Source organism: Argiope bruennichi, chromosome 3 (assembly GCF_947563725.1).
Source record: "Argiope bruennichi chromosome 3, qqArgBrue1.1, whole genome shotgun sequence".
In the NCBI taxonomy this organism is placed as follows: domain Eukaryota; kingdom Metazoa; phylum Arthropoda; class Arachnida; order Araneae; family Araneidae; genus Argiope; species Argiope bruennichi.
Genome location: NC_079153.1, coordinates 120,520,620 through 120,542,271, shown reverse-complemented (window position 1 = coordinate 120,542,271; position 21,652 = coordinate 120,520,620). Strand labels below are relative to the sequence as shown.

At 32.3% G+C, this 21,652-nt stretch overlaps 1 protein-coding gene across 5 annotated transcripts in view; it reads right to left on the bottom strand.

Moving 5' to 3' along the window:
- LOC129963440 (elongation of very long chain fatty acids protein AAEL008004-like) overlaps positions 1 to 21,652 on the bottom strand; it is a 69,843-nt gene that overhangs the window by 17,913 nt on the left and 30,278 nt on the right. The window contains exon 1 of one of the 5 annotated variants that reach the window (XM_056077803.1): positions 19,534 to 19,874. The exons of 3 other annotated variants lie outside the window; for them this stretch is intronic. The gene's annotated coding sequence lies outside the window, so the exon portion shown is untranslated. Of the gene's footprint in view, positions 1 to 9,208; positions 9,494 to 19,533; positions 19,875 to 21,652 lie in introns of those variants that run through there. One more of the 5 variants, XM_056077804.1, reaches the window with a different exon arrangement.

Below are 21,652 nucleotides of genomic sequence, written 5' to 3'. Positions count from 1 at the left end.
AATACATCACTAAATTGGTGATGGGCCTAAAAAATACAACTATGAAGCATAATGTAAACTACACCAAAAACTCAAATCTGCTGCTCTTAGCAGTTTGAATTTGAGTGGTGGATGTATCTTAATTTTTTTTTTTAAAGAAATGACAGATTGCAGAAATACCCCCCCCCAACTGATATCGTAAATAAGGGAAAGCTAGTAATGCAGCTGAAAATTAATGGGAAAAGGGAAATAGGAATAACCAAAATTAGCCGGCGTCCTGGCATAGGGGTAGCGCGTCTTCCCCGTGATCTGGGAGTCCCCGGTTCGAGTCCCGGTTTGCGCATGGTTTTCTTCTGTTTTATCTGCGATATGTGTGAATGTGCCCTCCTGTAAAAAGGGGTTGTGCAAGCGAATGAGTGATGCGTGAGTAGCTAAGTCGTACTCTTGGTCCTAGTTGGTGCTACTATAAAAGCAAAAGACGCCCCCCGTCAGGCTTAAAATCGCAGTCTTCGAACAGCGGGTTTGTCAGTGGCAAGTGCCATAAGAAACAGCAAACAACAACACAGCAAATAAAATCTATATTAGATTTTTCTCATATGCTAATGAAGTTTTCTAAATTTAAATAGATAGCGTCCAGTCTATAAACATTGTGTTTAAACTCTCATCATACAAGAATAGGGTCTATACGTGAATTAACCCTTTGTACTCTTATGGGGCTTCTCACTCACCATTCAAGAAGGTGCACCATTTTGACGTTTTATTTATTTTTTAAATTTTGATTGTTAAAAACGCCTTCAGAATGGTAAAAAGATGAATTAATTTTTCAAAGAAATTCGATTTGAAACAATTGTATATATTTTTGTATGAGGTAAATAATTATACATCGATTTAGTTTTCCTGGTGCTACGGGTTAAAGTTTAAATGTAGTTCCAGAATTTATCCGTCTTGGTATTTCAATGATCAGTCGTTAATTCTTGGTATCCAATTTTCAATATTGCTTTTAATTTTGTAAGCTTTTAATGAATTTCAATCAAAACATCTTTTATACAGTTTACATGTATTCATTCTTTTAAGATTAACATTTAATATTTTACGTTCTTTGCTTAGTTTGATTAAAATAAAAAAAAAATATTAGAATATACAAACTGCTCGTGATTTCTTGGACAAATTGAAAAATTGGAAAACAAAAACTATAAGGTGAAGAAACAAAATGATTTTAAATATTTACACTAGAGCTGCTAAAGATAAAATGTCATTGCGAGAATTCTTTGATTATTCCTTGTATGTGCAAGTGATACTTAGCTTCACCTTATGCATTTGCAAGCGCTTGTAGACTTTAAACATAACTAAGATAAATAACATAAGCTTTAAAATCTGGATATTAATGCGACATATTGATTCAATATTGCAAGACTGATACATACAAACTCTCTACAACTCCATTGAAAAAACTGAGAACTTAATTGAATCCTCTCATTCAATCATCAGGCCATACATAGCTCTATATCAGACATTCTGATAAATAACGATGTTGTGAAACAAAACATTATGGATTTTGTTAGTTACACGTAGCATTGCAAAAGTACCATTATTCTTTTACATCATTTCATAACGAGCCAAAGAATTCTTCGGCACTCAGCTTCCCGTCATTTCTCACCACAAATGTGGAGAATGGTTGGGAAAGTCAGAATTTGATTGGCGGTAAAAGAAAGAAAAGTCGCCAGATATAGAAGTATGCTGAATCAGACAAACGGGAAACGAAATCGCTTCAAGCAAAACACTTAAAATTGCCCGTTCGTTTGTCACGTATAAAGTGAAAAGCCTTTATCCACAAAGAGCTGAGATGGGCATTTTCTTCCGGTCAGAGTACTGGACAGGCGACGGAGACGCAGTATTTCATCTTCGAAAACAATACCTCCCCGCCTTCCGACTCTCTGGAAAGGAGTTGGCCTTGCTGCGAAGGTGAAGGAAACGTGTTTCGTGCGAACGGATAAAAGATGAAGTTGGCCGATTGTCTCATTCAGCCGCATTGTTGATATAGTTAAGTACACACTCGTCTTTCACCAAGAGTTTGATTTGTCTTTTTAGGGTCTCCTAGATAAACACAGAGTCTGCGGGAGCGCAAGGACGAGGGCAGTTTAGTATCGGAAATTCCAAAGAAAACATGACATACTTCCACCCTTGCTCGTCAAGTTCTCACACGTGCGGTTATTTGCAGTAGCGCATATAACCGAAATTCATATGAATTGCTTTTAAATAACTATCCAGCAAGGAATTGTGACCTTAACTTATTAAACACTTTGAATGACAACTTAGATACAAAAAAATCTTCGTCGTTCGCCTATGTTGCTATACCAAGCTTATGTCCAAGATTAAAACTTGATTGAGGGGGCATATAAACATCTATTTCAAGCCCATTGTTTCTTATGTAATAGCAGGCATGTTTTGGATAAAATACTTCCCAAATTCCTCGCAGTTCGTTCCATTTGATTCGAAATATTTGATAAGCCATGTTTTTATATTACAATTTAAATATTCTGAAATATACTTCCAAATATCAACTAAAATCACTGTAAACATATGCGACTCCGTCCAACGTGTTAAAGGCTTCTAAAGCGCATTCTTTTGTTAGATATACACGCAAATGTTGACATTCTATGAATATTCTCCATCTTGTACGAGGCAATTCTAATCCTTTAGAGATTGACTCGGAACTTTTAACGCATTTTGTGTTGGTCATCTAACACTGCAAATGCATTCCAACTTTACCGATAGCTTACCGAAAATTTTTCCGAGTAGAAACTGCTAAATAATATCTTTGATGTGCTTAAATAGTAATGGTATTTCAATACATCACTAGTGTAACATTCCTCGTTTCCCAGTACCGATAAGACATTTATAGCTAGCTGTGTCGTCGCTGTTACTTACTAAACTCCTCGAGATAGCCAGATATGGTCTATCTTTTCACCTGGGGTCTCATCTGTTCATTAGCGACTACAGTGAAAGACCACATGTGGAATTCCTCGTCCAAGAGGTATTGATAGTACCTTTAAAGAGAAAGGGGTGTCCAAACATCTGGATGTTAGCTGTTTCTCTTTGTGAAAGGATCTTCCCACGACCCACTGGCGTCGCTGAAAGAGCATATTACTGAACCCTGATTGGCCAAAAGAGAGCTGAAATGACCAATGTAAATTAAGAGGCGGAGATTGTCTCCGAAATAAAATGCGGAGATTTTTTTTTTAAGGAGGAGAGAAGAAACAAATTGCAGGGACTGTTGCACTACGCCCGCGAGTTCGAAGTCCGAGAACCAACGGAATTTCAAGAAAGCCGACTTTGACTGTTGTATCTCCTACTATAGGTGTAAATAACGATTTATTTAACCAAGATTAGAACAAGTCTTGTCTAAAGAATTGTCTGGAAATTCTGCTTCGTTATTTGATCAGTCTAGATCAAGACATTACACTAGCCAACTTCGACGTTCAGCAGTTCACCCATCATATTCATAATATCAATTCACCAATATCAATCAATTTTGATGAATTGCATCTTATTACGACAAATGAAAATTTAACTTCCATAATAAACGTAGCATTCTTGTTTAGTAGTTAAGCTTAAAAAATGATTAAATTTTTTCAACTGTTTAGACTGAAGACTGCCGAGGTTTCATCTTGCAACATCTCTTCAAAAATGAAGGCCGGAAGAGTGCAATGATACTTGATGTATTTAAAAGTCAGAAGCTCTCATGCGATATAAAAATTGAAGAAATCTGTTCAGTAGTAATGACTAGAGACCTGGATTCGTTTTTCCATTTTAAAATATGCAGATGTAAATATACAAAGTGTTAAAAAATATTGTAGCCATTAAATTTATCAGCAAATTCCATTTTTTAAAAGAAAACCTTATTTTTCCATTCATTCATCAATAACTAAAAAGTATTCTCCTTTCCGAAGCATATTAGAGAACTAAAGACCCGTGATCGATATGCTGTTCATACAAAGAAGAACAAGTCGTTAAAACTACCTCCTTCGATAATGCCATCGCTATCACCCTATAGACACGACGATAATAAAGCTCCAGACACTAACTCCAGCAGAAAAAATTTCTCACCTGTGCCCAATGATGTCGTATCCGCGTTACCACGGAAAGGGGGGTGCAGTAGCTTCTGAGGGTAAAGACACCTGCGCACCCAAGGACAGAAGTCTGACTTATAGCTCATATGAAGAACTCGCACACATTCGCTTGCACAACCACTTTTTACAGGGGGGCACATTCACACACCTCACAGATAGAACACAGATGAAGAACAACCATGCCCGAACCGGGATTCGAACCCGGGACGCCCAGATCACGGGGAAGATGCACTACCCCTATGCCAGGACGCCGGCACCTTTGCCCAATAATACTTGCAAAACACATCCGAAACTAGTCAAGTACCACAATCAAAGCTCCTAACAACTAAAATCCATTTCTCCCCTCCCTTTCCTCCCTAAGAATCAAAAGTATCTCGTAGCATTACCAATCACTTATAAAACTTGTTAATCGTTGTAAACACTTTTCTAATATTTGAATAATTGAAATTATATTTTCATTGTTTTAATGGCAGATGCAGCAAAATATGTGAAAATATTATTGATGGTGAATGGCTTGGATACATGTTAAAAGAAGCAATTAACTGTTCAAACGTCAAATAATCATTTTCTATTCTACATTTTTTTTTACTTATTATCTGATTAAGGTATTATTCCATCTCTCCTTTTGGTTCCTCCTTTCCTTTATGGGCGAGTAATCAGAATTTTATTTTTAAAATCTCGCACATGAGCATTTTGTGCGTCGGAGTACAATAAAGAAAATAGAACATGCATTTGACTTTTTTGAACGAATGAAACCAAAATTTGCTACAGAAGAATTACAATTATAATACTGCGATAGCATACCAAATTTCATTCATTTAAATTATGGTGATTACAAACAGGCGAAAGTAGAAGCCGACAAACCCTTGATGGATATGGTTCAAAATTTGATGCCCATTTGCACTTTAAATGCTAAAATTATATCCCAAGCTTTATCCATCTTGCTGTTTATGTTTTGTACCACGTTTACCTGCATTCGAATAGCCAGGAAAGCTTTCTGTGAATGAATTTCTTTGAATATAAAATAGAAATCTACAAATTTAGTTAAAAACCACGCACGAAAATTTCATCCGTTTAATTTAAAGCGTTTACGTTATCAGACATGCATAAATACAAAAATGCATTTTTCCGACTCATGGAGACCTATAAAGTGGATTCGTTAAAATCTAGAGTTTAAATTTTTCCACTATTACTGTACTTTTTGTATAATTCTTACACGAGAAAGTAAAAATGAGATTATTAGGTGTTGAGGAAAAGTACAATTTGGGCATTCCGAGAAAAAAAAGTCAGTTCCAGGAAAAGACTGAAGCAGCAAAGGAAGGCTTAAAAGGGGAATCTAATCTATTCATTCCAATTTTATATATTTTTATTTGTAGAAATTGAAATATTGATAGAAAATAAAATGTGAGTCGAAACGAAAGAAAAACACATGCAATGTAAAACGAACATAAAACGTGATAGAATACAAGGAAAAACGATCGGATCAAAGTCATTGTCCCCCTTGAAAGCTTATTTGCGAGTAATGCTTCACAGAGGAGTATTCACAATCATTATGTTGATGGAAGTAGATTCTATCCGTGTGCCCGTTATTGTTTAAAGAGGATATTGGAGTAAAGCGAATGTCCTATGCGGTATTTACCGAGTGGCTTTATTGGGTCGTTTAAAGGAAAACATTGAGTGAACATTTCGTCGCTGGCAACCATGATTATGAAAATGCAACAAACTAATTTGTCAAAACGATTGTCAGAGGAATGATTTTTCTCTAATTGTGATTATTGGATCGATTGATTGAGATTAAATTAAATCCTCATAAAAAGAGAAAAACGTCTTTCTCGAGATGCCTGTTGGAGATTTCACTGAATGAAAATTAACTGAACTGAAAAGCAACTTTCGCTTCAATTATATTTCGTTATATAAACATTTTTTTTTATCTAAAATATATGAAACGTTTTCACAAAAGCATCAAGAATTAAACTTTACAACTTTCGAAATTAAGAACTGCAGCCTTAATTCTGTGATATAAACAGAAAAGAATTCTTAAACAAAAATCCTTAAAAGATACAGATTTTCAAATGTTTTTAGAAATTTTATGCATATTTCTAAGTATTTGTTTCATCAGTATGTTGTTCACTATACAGATATTTTCATGTGTATTTTTTATCAAAATCCATGATTCTTTAATTAACGTCCCATTTTTAGGGCTAGTAAGATGTTTTGAGAGTATCTGTTCATTAGATACTTCTAATGAGAATGTCTTGCATCCGAAATTTAGATTTTCACCATATACGATAACCATGAAGTCAAATTTTTGCATTGATTAACTCGTCAATAACTGCCACTCAACAGTCTTCCATTTCGGAATTTTAAAAATGATTAGCTACTTGAATTACTCTGAACAATTACGCTTTCGATGGTACGAACTGAGTGGTAGTAATGAGTCGCCTTTTGCTTTTCCTAGATTGAAGTCCATGTATCGAATTATTCCAATTTTAAGTTTGGAACCTTAAATCCTTCTTGGTAAATCATTAAAAATTAATTCAGTTCTACACTAACGTTGCACATAATGTAGGGTCCCTATAAACTAAATATTACATTTAGGAAAATAATGACTAATTTACAAAACCAGAAACTTTTAAAGTCAAATCATCTTAATTTAAGGTACCCGATTTTTGCATGCAAGCCAGGATTCGATGATACAATTCAAATGGATTTTCATGCCTATAATAATAATGAATTGCAGGAAATGTGTAACGATTTTTGTCTATTTAGATTAATAATAATTGTTAACTTACCTTTTCACTAAAAACTTTCCTGGTGAATTAATAAAATAATAGTAACTCCTTCAAGTAGTGCAATATCTCCGGTAGTCCATAGCTGTCAAGTACCAAGTTGTATTCCGTGATCTTAATTTCAAATCTTTTATTAGTATTCATATTTGCGTGCTGGCGAATTCGCCGATATCGTAAATATTGTCCGTAGTCGAGTGCCATGCTTGATCTTGTACCCTATTTCTGTTTATATCCAGTGGCCGTGGCATTGAAGCGAGAAAGCTCCTTTACTCAGACGAACGGAAACGCTTGGATGGCTTTCACTCAATTAACCCTATTGCCATGCTTCGTAGGCATACGCTTGTATGTTCAGTAGCCTATGACCTTACGGAGACCTACACTCATTCGTGTATTAATGAATTCATTGACAAGTACTGGTTTCAATAATCTTCAGATTAACATTAATTAAATGTGTTCTAAAATGTTGAAAATGCTATGAATTGTGTTTTTGGAAGTCTTTGAATCAAATTAATCAGATCATTATCGAGTTCAGAAGTTTTTGGTGCTGGTACTGATAATCTGAATTGTGCCCACATGTACAGGGTGCCCCACAAGGTATGCAGCATCTAATATTTACAAATTCGGATAGAACACGTCAAAACGAGTATTTTGATATATTTGTAACACTCTAAACAGACTATGACGCTATTTTCTTGGACCCCACACGTTATACATCAAAATACTCGACGTGCTCTGTCCGAATTTGTAAATATTAGGCGCTGCATACCTTGTGGGACACCCTGTACTTTGATTTAAACAGAAGCTTGGCGTGTATACCTGGTGAAATCGAAATGACCAATGGCCTAAATGCACCAAAATGGAAGCGACAAGATTTTGGATAAACATACAAAATGTGGCATTCGAATAGGTTTATATAATATTGCTTGCCTTCAGATGCACATTGTGATATGATGAAGTAATTAATATTATTGAAACTGGAACTTATGAAAGGCTTGTGCAAGAATATATTCTGGTGAATTTTTGAAAGTTAGCAATGCTAAACTGTTGCTGAAGACTAAGTATAGAAGCCCGTGCCGATATTATGAAATCAATAGATTTTCAAAATTATATTTAAGTGTAACTCATTAACTGTTAGAACAGACAATAAGTGTAAAATTCAGAAATTTTTATTTTATTGCACATTTAAATAAAAATAGAATATATTTTAATTCTAAATAAAAAGAGATTTAAGATCAAAATATATCCATGTAAAATTTATCTTTTTATTCTAAATAAAAAGAAATAAATTTTAAATGCGATGCACATTGAGAAGACATTTTATAAAATTTCATTTAATGAATAGCATTCTTCTTGTTTTTGAGCATATGTCACGTCTTAAATATTTCGGCTACTATATGTTAGTCATAATTTTTAATCTCCAAGTTTTCCAGATTTTAGAAAAAGTATAGTAGAAATGCAGTGAAATAGTTCGATTCAAACGATTTTCATGTCGATATTGAAACTGATTACAACTTAAGGATTACAGTAACCAGGCCAAACATAAAAAATATTTTTAATGCATTTAAAATAATAATTTTATAACATATTTAATAATTTAATTCTTAATTCAATTTTTAATTTCTTAATTCAATTTTTAATTTATTATTTTATATTATTTATCGAAGCAATAATACTTTATTAATAAACTTTGCCATTGAAGCATCTCGAAACTGTCCTAGATTCTACAAAAAATAAACTTGAATTTTAAAAGCTAATCCAGTCTGAAAAGTTACCGTTATCAATATTGAGTTCTTTAATATATATAATACATTATCTACTTGAATTAATCTAATTTACTTCCTAAAATATTGTAAATGTTACAGAAAAATAAAAGCAAGACGATCACTTTATATTAAGATGCTAAAATAAATTGTGTAACAAAATGTTCCTTTATAATTAACCAAAACAGACAACAAAAGAATAATGGTGACAATATTTTTAATGAATACGAGAGCTATTTCAGTTCAGAAATTCTGGAACATCTTGATACACTGGAGGTTTTTATCCAGCGGTTTCGAAATTATTCCTGTTCCATTTAAAATGGGAGGAAAAAACCTCAAAACTAAATATTCATGTTTATTACAGATGGATCTAAACATGAATATTGCAAAACAGCCAATATTATCTACCACCAAAAATTTAAAAAAAATAGTAAAGATCACAACATGCTGCAGAATTTATAAATATAATTAGAAATTTTTTGATAAAGAACTTATTAATGTATGACAAAATTCTTGAACGTAAAAGAATTTAATAAAAAAAATTACTTACTGACTTTCCGATTTAAAACAATTGAAAGAGGATTATATCCATCCAGATCACAGTGACCGATTAAAATTTGGTGAGTTTATGAAGCTCACCACAATGAAATAGGAAAAACTATTTTACAAAAAAAAAAGTTTAAAAGTTTAAAATAACGTTAAAATAAACTTCCTCCGTTATCTTTCCGAGATGTGTCTAGTCGTAGATAAAATCAAAAGCATCAGAAACTTTCTAATCCGTTGCGCTCAAGCGAATCGTTCAGCTCGCCGCAAGGAACTGAATGAATAAACTGAAAGGTTCAGGATTAAAATGCTGCCACTCGTAGAAAACAAAACGGTTCAGTTATTAGAGTGATCAATTGCTCGTATTTGGGAAATAACGACAACAAGATTATAAGAAAAAGCTTTGTCAGAAACATTTGAATTGAATGATTCAAATAATGATGAATTTTGAACAACATTTTCAAATCGTTGTATTAGATCGTTTAAAGTCAGAAAGTGCAAATATTTCATATCTTTTCTGTTGGAATAAGAAAGGAGGTTCAAATGCCAATATATCTGAAATATGACAAGTCTGATGGGCAATGGGTCAGGTATTCAAAAAAAAAAAAAATCCATCGAAGTAAGATTAGAATTAGCGATTATAAAATCAATGTCATATGAATAGACAAAGGAAATCAATACTGAAGAGTTGATGATGAAAATGATTCTTTTACTGGGTTTACCTGAATAATAGTGATATCTTAAATGAAATTTGGCATGTAATTTGAAAAAAGACTCCAAAACATTCGAAACAACATCGATACAAAAGACCTAAAAACATTTGAAGAAACATCGAGAATTTATAGATATAGATTAAGCATAGGATTTTATTTTTTCGGCTTTTAAAATATGGCTATAATATCTAAGCAAATAAGTTCGAATTTCGTAGAAAACCTAATTATTTTTTTAAAATTTTCTTGAAGATATACAGTCCTTTATGGTTTCAGAGCCGGCATGAGTGCGAAAATGATAAGATAGAAATTAAAACTCCATCATTATCTGTGACTCGGTCATTCTGAATGATATCTACTGACTTTGTACATTTGGTGCGCATTGCATCTGTTGTTGATGATCTCATATTCTTAAGGTGGGTTCACACTAGGCTAACAGTTGCGCGCAATTGTTGTCTCTCTGCTGTTGTCCCTGTATTGTCCCCGTGTGAACAGTTGAGACAACGACGATGGGACAATGGCTAATAGTTGTCCCAGTTGGCTAATAGTTGACCATTTGCCATTGTCCTGTTGCAGTCACGTGATTTTCCTGAAGTAGGCGTGACCTTCTATTGCGCGCAATAGTTGGCTTCGTGTGAACCCACCTTTATATAGTGGAAATCTTTCTTTATCATTATATGGAATTTTGGAGACTGCACATTCTGTACATTCAGTTAATGCTGTCATCGCAATGCCAAGGGCTCAAATTCTGAAATCCCACCATCATTGACGTGGCAGAACTTCTAAATAGAACATAAATCTATGGAATCAATTTTTCCTAATCCATACTTCATTGCTATCTCATTATACTGCGCAGTTACAGTAAACTTTCATAACTCAATGTTATGAACGTTTGAGTTCATAAAGTTCTCAAACATAACTGCTGTAGCATTCGATTTTCGTTGTAATATATCATGAACATCATAACATTCCTATTTATAAGCAACATTATTATGTTTTCCATTCTATGAAGGTTTTCTTTTAGGGAAAAATATTGTGATCTTTAAAATAATGATTAAATGATTCACTGAAAATTTTCATATTGCTTCGTCCTTTCTTTCTGCTTTTCTCGGATGTTAATTAAACAGAATCAATGGCAGTCGACTCCCCGAAACTTTCTTGCATGCCCTCTAATAAAGTTGTTAATTATCCACCCTTTCACCACATAAAAAATATGGAATTTGAGTAAAGCAGTGAATGCCGCGAAAGAGTGAGGAGATTTAATTTTTGAAATTCAGTGCATAAGAATTTTATGTTTTATAATTTTATGATGGTTGGTTGGTTGTTGGGTTTATTGGCGCAAGAGCCAATCTTGGCTATACTGCGCCAAATTTATAATTTTATGAAGAAAACTGAGTATGCATTTTAGATGTATTATTTTTTGGGGGGGTGGGGGAGTAATAGAAACCAAAATTCGAAACAAAGCTACAATTTTATTAGCAAGATTACATATCAAATTCATTTATATATGATATTGCGTTTTCTAGTTATCTTGTTTATGTAAGGAAATGTGTCTATCAATAAAGGTTCAATCCCTTGAAGATTACATTCAAAATTTTGTATGAATCAAATTTTAAATTTTATCCAGTTAACTCTATACATTTTGCAATTATTATTGTATTCTCACAGCCTGTCAGACAAATTTCCATCGAATGAATTTTCTTCAAAATTTGAAAAGAATCGACAGATTTAGAATATCAAATTTCGTCCAACTATTTCAAAGCGCTTTTGAATTATTATGCTCATAGACAGACAGATATAATTTCAAAAACGTGTTTTTTTCATATATTGGAAAGCACGAACTACAATATTTGAAGAGTTGCAATTTTGTCATATTTACAAAGTTTTTGGCAAACATTTTTTTTATCAATAAATAATGAAATTAATCATCAAACATATTAAAATTTCTAACATTCTATAAAAACATAAATTTTTATAAAATTTAGAATATATATATATATATATATTTTAGAATAGAAAATTTCGACGGAATTTCTTTTGGTCTCTTAAAACATAATTTTCTGCTTGAATTCTTCTAATTATTTTTCTTTGGAAATTTTCATTATCTGTTTAGCCGGAAAACCTTTTCCATTGAATCTAAAATCATTTTCGAAACCGATATTTTGAAAACTTCCCATTTCTTCCAATAAAAATTCTAAACATAATGATGGGCGATTTCGAAAATTCTCACTTATCTATCAACAAAAAATGGGTCAAATGTCAGACTTGATCCAGCCAGTGACATAAATCCGTGCCTGTAAGAAACATGTGACGTTATTTTTGATTCAGTAGCTTTTCAGATTACTATAAATATGTCTGAATACATATGATTTCAAAACATTATGAAATCTCTTATCCTTCCTATTTTTATAACTGAATGGAAATAAAATGCTTCGATTTTCATTTGCAATGGTAACAAAAGAAATAAACGCTCACAACAGAGAAGAAAAGACATTGTTTTTATGACTCACTAAACCGTCTTGACCGAGATTTAATACGTGACAGTGGCGGATGTAATCTTACTGACTAGCCGATGTAACCACCACTATTGAAATCTTAGCAACAAGATTTGACTTTTCTCGGTACTGTAGATGCTTGAATCTAATCCATTGAAATCTTAACACAGCGTTATTCTATCAGAAATTGGAATTGCGAAGAACGTTTCTCTTGTTAGTTTTTTACATTCTTATTCTGACAGTATGCGAAGTATAGAAGCAGTATTGTAATCATCAAAAAAAAAAAAAAAAAAATTCGAGATTTTGGCGAATTTCCAAATTTCAGACTTCTCTGGGTCCGAAAAACACATTTTTGACATTATGTCCGTCTGTCTGTGAGTCCGTCCGTCTGGAGGCCGCGGTGGCCTGGTGGTAAGGTCTTGGCTTCGGAATCGGAGGGTTTCAGGTTCGAGACCCGATTCCACCGAAGAACCGTCGTGTAAGGGGGTCTGTTGCACGTTAAATCCGTCCTGACCAAATGTCCTCCCGCTGGTGTGGTGTGGTGTGGAGAGGGGGAGTGCCAGCTCAGGTGTCGTCCTCGTCATCTGACCGCGGTTCAAAATTATGAGGTCCGTCCCATAATAGCCCTAGTGTTGCTTCAAAACGGGACGTTAATATAACTAAACTAAACCGTCCGTCTGTCTGATGTCTGTCTGGCTGCTCAAGTACAAGTGAACTTGATAATTACAAAACGCAAAGAGCTATGTAAGGCATATCGCTGACTCTCTGACCCGCCCGAAGGCACACGGATAAAAATAATGACCGGACCGCAGCAACAGCAACACTGGCAGGAACTGTGGTTGAGTCCAAAGGACCATCACCGGCCACGGTACAGCCCTTCCCGAAGGAAATACGTCCCGTCCTCGATGGGAGGAGCCAGATACCCCACCTTTTTGTGTATCCTCCAGAGTGGCGAGATCCAACCACCATACCGGAAGCATCTCATCCTCATTTCGAGGTGCCCCCCGGGGGTTTAAAGAGCTAAGTAAATAAAATTTGGTAAACAGGATTAACATCTAAATAAAGATACGTATCAAATTTTGAACCAAAACCATCAAATGGTCGATATTTGTCAATTTGTATTTACATCTGCATAAAAGCGCAGTAACTCATAAACATAAATCAATTAAATTTGTGTATTATCGTGTGACTGCACCTGCAGTTTCATGCCAAATTTGCTGATTTGGCTGTTAAAAAGGCATCCAAAATACATATTTTCCCAATAGATTCAGTGAAAATGTTACATTCATAACTATCGTTCACCAATGCCTTTAAAGGAATTTGCGCTTTACCCATGATCTGCAATTCCATGCAGTGGAAGAGAGATAAGATCTTTATTGGAGAGTATAAGAGAAAGTTTTGGGGAGGGGGGAATAGGGAGGGGGGAATAGGGAGGGGGGGAATACTCCCACTGGTTTCTTCTCAAATCTGATGGACTATAAAAAGAAAGACAAAAATAGAGAACCAAATAATTTATTACCAAAAATTATTTTTCGACATAATTGCCAAGAAGATGCAATACATGTGCATGGAAATGGAGGGTTAATTAATTAAGCTATTTTTTAACGCTTCGTTTGGACGCAACATTAGGGCTTTTTGGGACTGATCTTGTAATTTTGAACTTCGATTAGATGGCAAGGACGACTTCTGAGAAGGCATCATCATTTCACATAACATCATAAGGAAGGATATTTCACACAGAACATTAAGTTTAATGCATACCATGCCTGAATACAAAAGGGAGCTTTAGTGGAATTGGATTTCGAACCTAGAGCATTTAAGCCTTATCCGTAGACCAACACAGCAAACTACAAATCAGGGCATAAAAAAATGAAAGGAAGAAGAACTTTGTATACTTATAATATCTTTGCAAGATGCTTCCTAATAGATAATCTATTCTTTACTAATATTGCTTCCCAGTGCAGTTAGCTTCTTGGTAAGGAAGAGAATCTTACAAATAACTCTAACGGATGTTGAAAGGATGCAGGTCATTGACCCGCAACCTTGTCGATTTGAAAACGAAAAGCTCAAGCAGCTACTGAAATTTGGGAGACACCTTGATTATGAAAGAAAATACGATATGCTTTTAGAAAAATGTCTTTGCTTTCTTATAGAAACTATAAAAAGTGGAGAGATAGAGCTGAAATCAATTGAGTTGAGCTCAAGCGAGTGGTTGAGTGAAGTCTCTTTAGCGAGTTCTGCCTGAGTACTTTGTGCTGTTGCGGTTGTTTAATAATGCTTTGCTGTTAGTATAAAGTTAATTTTTATGAATGCTATCTTGTGTATATTTCGTCTATGCCTTGTTATCTGTGTTTCGCATTTTCGTGTCGAATGAGGTGTCTTTGTCTGTTAATGAGGTTGCTGAACTTTTCATCTTACACCCACTGAATGGATTTTCCGTGATAATCGTGAGCTGCATCATTCCTCAAAGTTTGTCTAGTGATATTAAAATTAATTTGCAAAGTGACTTCACATTCCAAAATTTATTTAATCAATCAAATTGAAAAGCTGTTTATGATAAATCGTTTTATTTATTCATTATAATACGCCGGCCTTGAAATTACTGATATGCTAGTGTGGATGGAAGCTTGTTTCCGATTCCAAGAACTGACCAGAACTATCTAATCTCTTCAAGATTTCCGAAATACACCAGCAGATAATATGAGTTTGCATAAATTCGAGATCGTGTTACCTTATTGCTGTATCCATTCGTCTCCCAATTTGTGAGACGAATTATTTTACATCTCACAACAAGGGAATAAAAATTTACTTGATGAAAGGTGGAACGTAATCCTGTAAACTCCTTTATTTTAAAAATTTTTAGAAATGAAAGAAAGCTGTCTATTACTCACATTGCTTAGTAAACTTAAAGCTGGTACCCAAATGAATATTGCTGAAAATAAAAATAATGAATGAATCCTCCCAACTTATAAGTGACAAACTATTTGAATGAAAATATTATAATTTTATCAAAATATTTTTTTCTTTTACTTTAATTGTGCAACGTTATCGACCAAGCAATTTTTCTAATTTGGAATTTATACCTCTACAAATAATAATAAGATGAGATAAGTTATATTAACTTGAAAACTGAAATATCATCAAATATAAAGGATGAAGGAGGGATGAAGTAACAAATAATAAATAACATATTTCGACAAGAGAGTAAAATCGTGAACAAGAGAAAAAAAGGAAATTTCATGCGACAGTTTCTACGATTTCTATCAAAAAGAAAATAAAATGTTGCTCAGTCATATTGTAGCGGCATGAAAGACACTAGCACCCAAGAGATTCTTTCTCTTCATTCAGATCGATTTTTTTTTTCAAATTAAATTTAAATTTTTGATATTTAAAAGTGGTGTTAAAAGAACGGATCTTCGATTAAGAAATAAATCGCATCTATAATTTAACTATTAGATTTTTAAAATGTATTAGTAGTGCATCAAATTACAATTTCCTGTGGATAAAAGTGAATCTTCAGTAACTATAAAATTAAAGTTTGTATTCATTTGGGGAATATGTAAATTAAATCAACAGGAATAATCTCTCCGAAGCTTTCTTGCATAATCTATAATAAAAGTGTTGTCCTTATCTCCCCCCCCCAACCCCCGGGGGGACACCTCGAAATGAGGATGAGATGCTTCCGGTATGGTGGTTGGATCTCACCACCTTGGAGGGTACACAAAAATTTAGGGGAGGATCTGGCTCCTCTCATCGATGACGGGACGTACTTTCTTCGGGAAGGGTTGTACCGTGGCCGGTAATGGTCCTTAGGAATGAACCACAGTCCCTCCAGTGTTGCTGTTGCGGCGGTGCAGTCATTCAGTGTTTTTATCCGTGTGCCTTCGGACGGGTTGGAGAGTCAGATATATAGCTTATATCCCCCGCCCCCAAACAAAATTACGGACCTTGGGCAAAGTCATAAATGACACGAGTTCTCAAACTTCAGTATTCAGAAACTCGCATATATATATATAAAGAGAGAGAGAGAGATCTAGTAAAAATAAGTAATCTCCGATGATAAAGTGAAAAACCTATAAACATTTCTTGGCGTTTTAATTGGGTGCTTACTGTTTCCTAACTAGTGAATAATGTTTCCGAATTTAATGTAATGTATTAAGCAACTAAAAACCGCAGTTTTACAGATTTTGTCGTATTGTTTTAAGCTGTACTTCCCTCATTTGTTATATAAATTTCAGCTAATTCCTTTCGTAGATATTTTAATGAAAAATTTAATTTTGTAAAGCATAGCTTATTATTTTTGCATAATGTTTTGCGAAATTACTAAATTTTAATTTTATCCATTTGTAATAAATAAAAAGAGTAAAAGCTTTACCACAAGGAAAGAATTCTGTTTTGATCTAGTTAGATAGAAAATTATAATCTTTTATTAAAATTATGAATTAACTAGTTTACGTAAGTGACAACATAGAAAAATTTTGGCAAAATTACCGAATATTTTTATTATTCAATATTTTTAATTTCTGAACAGTCTTCTTTGTAAGACAGTTTGAATTTTATATCTACGCTTATTCTTTGGAAGGCTACATTCATTTCTATATTTTCATGCGTTTTAAGACTATTTTAAGTCTCTAAATACTATTTTCTCTAATTTTAAAATGTAGTAATATCCTCTTGCGAAAATACTTATAAATTAAAATCTAAGATATATATATATATATATATATATATATATATATATATATATATATATATATATATATATATATATATATATATATATATATATATATATATATATATATATATATATATATATATATATATATGTTGTTCTAATTTGATATGTGCTTTTCAATAGGTACTGAGTTTGTTTGTTCAGATTGCTTATTCCGATTTACAGAATAAGCAATCAATTCATTTAAAAAGAATTTACAGCTGATTTATAAGACAGGAAAAAATAAAATTTTGTTGCTGTTTAACAGTAAAATTCCAATATTTGAGAGAAATATAACTTATTTCTTGGTACAGAAATCTCCAAACGTTTCAATAAATCATTTAATAAACTTCTCAACAGCTGAAAGGTTTTTATTTTATATCATTTTAACTTTTTTTTTGCAGATTTTCAAAATATTTTTGGTTTTTAAATGATATATCTTTATCACATGTATTTACCTTCGCTCTATTTTATGCAAAATTCGAAAATATAAGAATTTTACATTTTCCAAAAAAATTCATCCGGAACTTGGTTTTATACTTTAATAAAACATTGTGATAGTTACCATTCATCTACTGTCCATTACAAATTAAAAAATAATGCAAGATAATATTAGTTTGAAATAGCAACAGAAGTTTCCCCCTCTCTTTCTTTTTTTTTTTTTTTTTGTTTGGTTGTAAATCTTTCATGGGAATATTTTTTTTCTTGTGAATTTTTCTTCCACGTTTTTTCTTCTTCTTTTTTTAACCGAAGTGTAGTCATGCAGTTCTTCAAAACGAACGGTTGACAGTGAACATCACTAACTTTTAACACGCTTGGTTAATTGCTCTTAGAAGGAAAAATGTGAGGAAAGTTAGTGGTATCGTTTAAGTAGATTTCGAATGTTGGCATTTTAAGAAGAACTCGCAGCTAAGCTGTTGCATCTGCACAAGGCAAGCGTTTCTAGGGCAACGTAAACCGCACACTCGTTTACGGTTTTGGGTTATTTTAAAAGAATTTCTTCAAAAATTTCCTTTACTTTTAAACAGAAATATGCGCAACAATTTAAATCATTTTAATTATCAGGGATAATCAAAATATATTAATGTTTTAAAAAGGCTCATATTTTCTTGCTTTCGTATGATTTATTTTTATTGTTAAAATCCTGTCTGCAATAACAAACCAGAGAAAGATATCCAATATAAGTGACTAATATAAATTAAAACTATCGCATTTTGCACCTTTCTCGTATAACAATTTGAATTATAATAAATTATCGAATATATATCATGTCTTGACATATTTTTATTGAAACACAGGTGGCATTTGCCCTTTTTTTTCATATTTATAAATGATCACATTATTTACTTGAATGTTCCTTGGAATCAATGTACTTTTCTGTTATTTATTTGTATATTATTAACATTTTTTGGTAATTTTAATCAACATTTTTTTTTTTGAAAAGCCACCGCAAAAAAAAAAAAAAAAAAAAAAAAAAAAAAAAAAAAAAAAATGCTTTTCCCTTTCCCTGCCTTAAGTGAAATAAATTCAAGTATTTAAAACACTAGATAATGTGTAATAATTTATAATACTTTTAATACATGCCATTAAAAGCGAAAATTGAAACAATTTCATATCGCATCGTGGAAAGTTCGTGGTCATTTAAGAATGCCTTTTAAAGAACACATTTAGAGAAAGTGATAAAGAATAGGAGTTTTATCAAAATTTAACTTATCAAATTTATTAAACATTTTATAAATGTGCATTATTTATAAAATATTTTATAAATAGTGTTCTGTATACTATTTATAAAACTATGAACTAATGAAAAATATTTAACATTTCAAAATTAATCGTAAGAAATAAAAAAATTGAATAATTCTGATTCTTTTGTCATCTAAATTAAAGATTGTTTAGATTAAATAAATCATAACGTAATTAATTGATTTAAAATGATTAAATTTGAGTCAATGAAACAATAATAAAAATAACATATTTGCTAAAAATTTAAATGAAATACTAACTATAGCAGTAATGTGAAATATAAGTGAATATTGATTTTAAAAAAAGATTCAATCATGAAAAATACATAAAACGATTTTTGAAAACTTAATTAATATATTTTTCAAATCTCAAGTGAAAACAACAGTTTTAACCGATATTTAAAGCCTATTCACGGTATCCAGTTACATTCAAAATTAAAAAATTATATAAATTAAATGCTACAAAATTTTATACTAAATTAAACAATTTGAATAATAAATTCATCTTAAATAAAACTTTAAAATTGCATTCTGAATTATATTCACTCATTCATTTTTATATAATTAAAAATTATATATACTCTTGATGCCAAGTCACCACAGCACAAAAAGAAAATATGAAGGGGGGAAAAAAAGGCGAAAACAAAAATGCCAAACGATATATTTACCGGTCGCTGTGACTGCAGCCGCGAAAAACGAAACTCGTCTGCTGTCCGACTCGGAGCACAATAGCCAACTTTCTCCACTTTCGCTCTCCGCGCTCACCTGAACTACTTTTCCTCGTCACCAGTGAGTAGGTCAGACACGATGCCACGCATATACCCCGCGGTGCGATTCTTCGCTCATTCGAATTTACCAACGAGCGAATTTTTCCGGCTGAAACAGGCGAATTCAATTTAAATGTCCCCACGAAAAGAATAATGATGGATTGACTTTTATTTTGAATGTCATTGCTCAAAAAGTTGAATTAAAGGCCAAATGGGCACCCATAGAATTTCATAAGAATGAAATTCCGGTGTGCCATACTGGAGAAAGAACTGCAGAAATGAATTATTTGTTTGTGTTTTTATAAATAAATAGAAGGTGAAAACAAACAATTTGTTCTTTGGCGACGCAAAATGATAAGTCAATAATAAAAATAATAAAATCGAATGAATTGCTTCAGTATTCTGTTTTTCAAAATAATTTTTGCTTTATCATATAATATGATTACTGTATTCGAATACAAAAGAAAAGATTGAAAATGCCATATAACTAACTGTAAATGGGACAGCTCAAAAACTCAATAGTTTGGATAAATGAAATTTGATATGTAATTTTGTTACAAAAATGTAGTTATGTGTCACATTTTAGTTCCAATTGCCTGGATAAAAAGCTCCAAAACACTTATTCAGTCTTCTCCTCTATAATACGAAGCATAAAATGGTCATTTTTATGCTGGAGAGATAGATGACAGCACCTCTATTAAAGAGTATGAGAAATACTTTAGGATGATTTGTTTTATTTATGGTTGAAAACGTAGAGAAAATAACAAAAATGCAAATTTCAAGCATGGAATATGAAAAACTATTAGTAATATCTCTATTCTGTCAAGTAGTAGTTTTCTTGTAATTTCAACACATTCCCCTTATGTTTAAGAACACTTGAGTATTCGTTAACAAAGATTAAAATCTAAAGTATTTTAGTAAAGAATGTTAACTCCATACTGGAATATTTATAATTAAACTAGCCGCCTTTGGCGACCAGCCGGTTCGCCAATCTTAATGTTCGTTAAAATTTTAATAATTAAATATTTTATGCAATTCCTACTTTAATAGCTTCTTCATCAAAATATTTTAAAACTTCAGATTTTGATTGTCATATAATCCTCTCATAATATTATAAACGCCTTCAGTCATAACGTAATATGTATCTCTCTAATTTTCTGTTAGTTCCCGTAGAATTTATACTATAAATTAAAGTGGAAAGGATTAATCTGCAATTTATATAATAATATTTTTTACTAAAACAAAGTATTTTTTTGTAATATGATTACTGAAAACAGTCACTGAGCGTTTAAACTTTATGGGCGCTAAAGAATATCTTTCCTAATTTATGTAATATTTCAAGAATTTGTCAACAAAATATTCTCAGATTCATTATGACCAGAACGATTAATTAACAATGTTTAATTTTAAATGCATCAAACACTAAGAAAATAAAACGAATCGTTTAAAATAATCGGTTGAAAACAGGTTAAAAAAAACTAAAAAAACGATGTACTTAAAACTATAAGCGTATACAAAAAAATATATAACATAAATACAATTTAATTACAAAAACATGCAGCTAACCTAAAAATAATTTAAATCATCCGTTGATAATGGTTGTCATGTCAACAATCAGAACACAATGCGCATGCGTGAATTTTCAACGCAGTTACGGTAACACAAATGCGTGAGTTTTTCTACGCCAGTTGGGGTAACGCTATGCAGATTAGAAATTTTTAATTTCCTTTATTCTGTGTTATTTTAATTCAAAAGTACTTCAGAATGAATCTGAAAGATCGATTCATTAACAATGTTTAATTTTAAATGCATCAAACATTAAGAAAATAAATAGAATCGTTTCAAATAATCAGCCGAAAAATCTTAAGCCTAGCCTTATGACTGTTGGGAAAAAAAATGAAGCCGTACTCATTTGGCGGTGGGGAAAATGAAAAGATTTTTTTGGCGGGAAAGTTAGTTTTTAATTAATAATTAAAATTCTAATTAAAAATTCAAAAAAAGGGCTATCCTATCTTTTAAG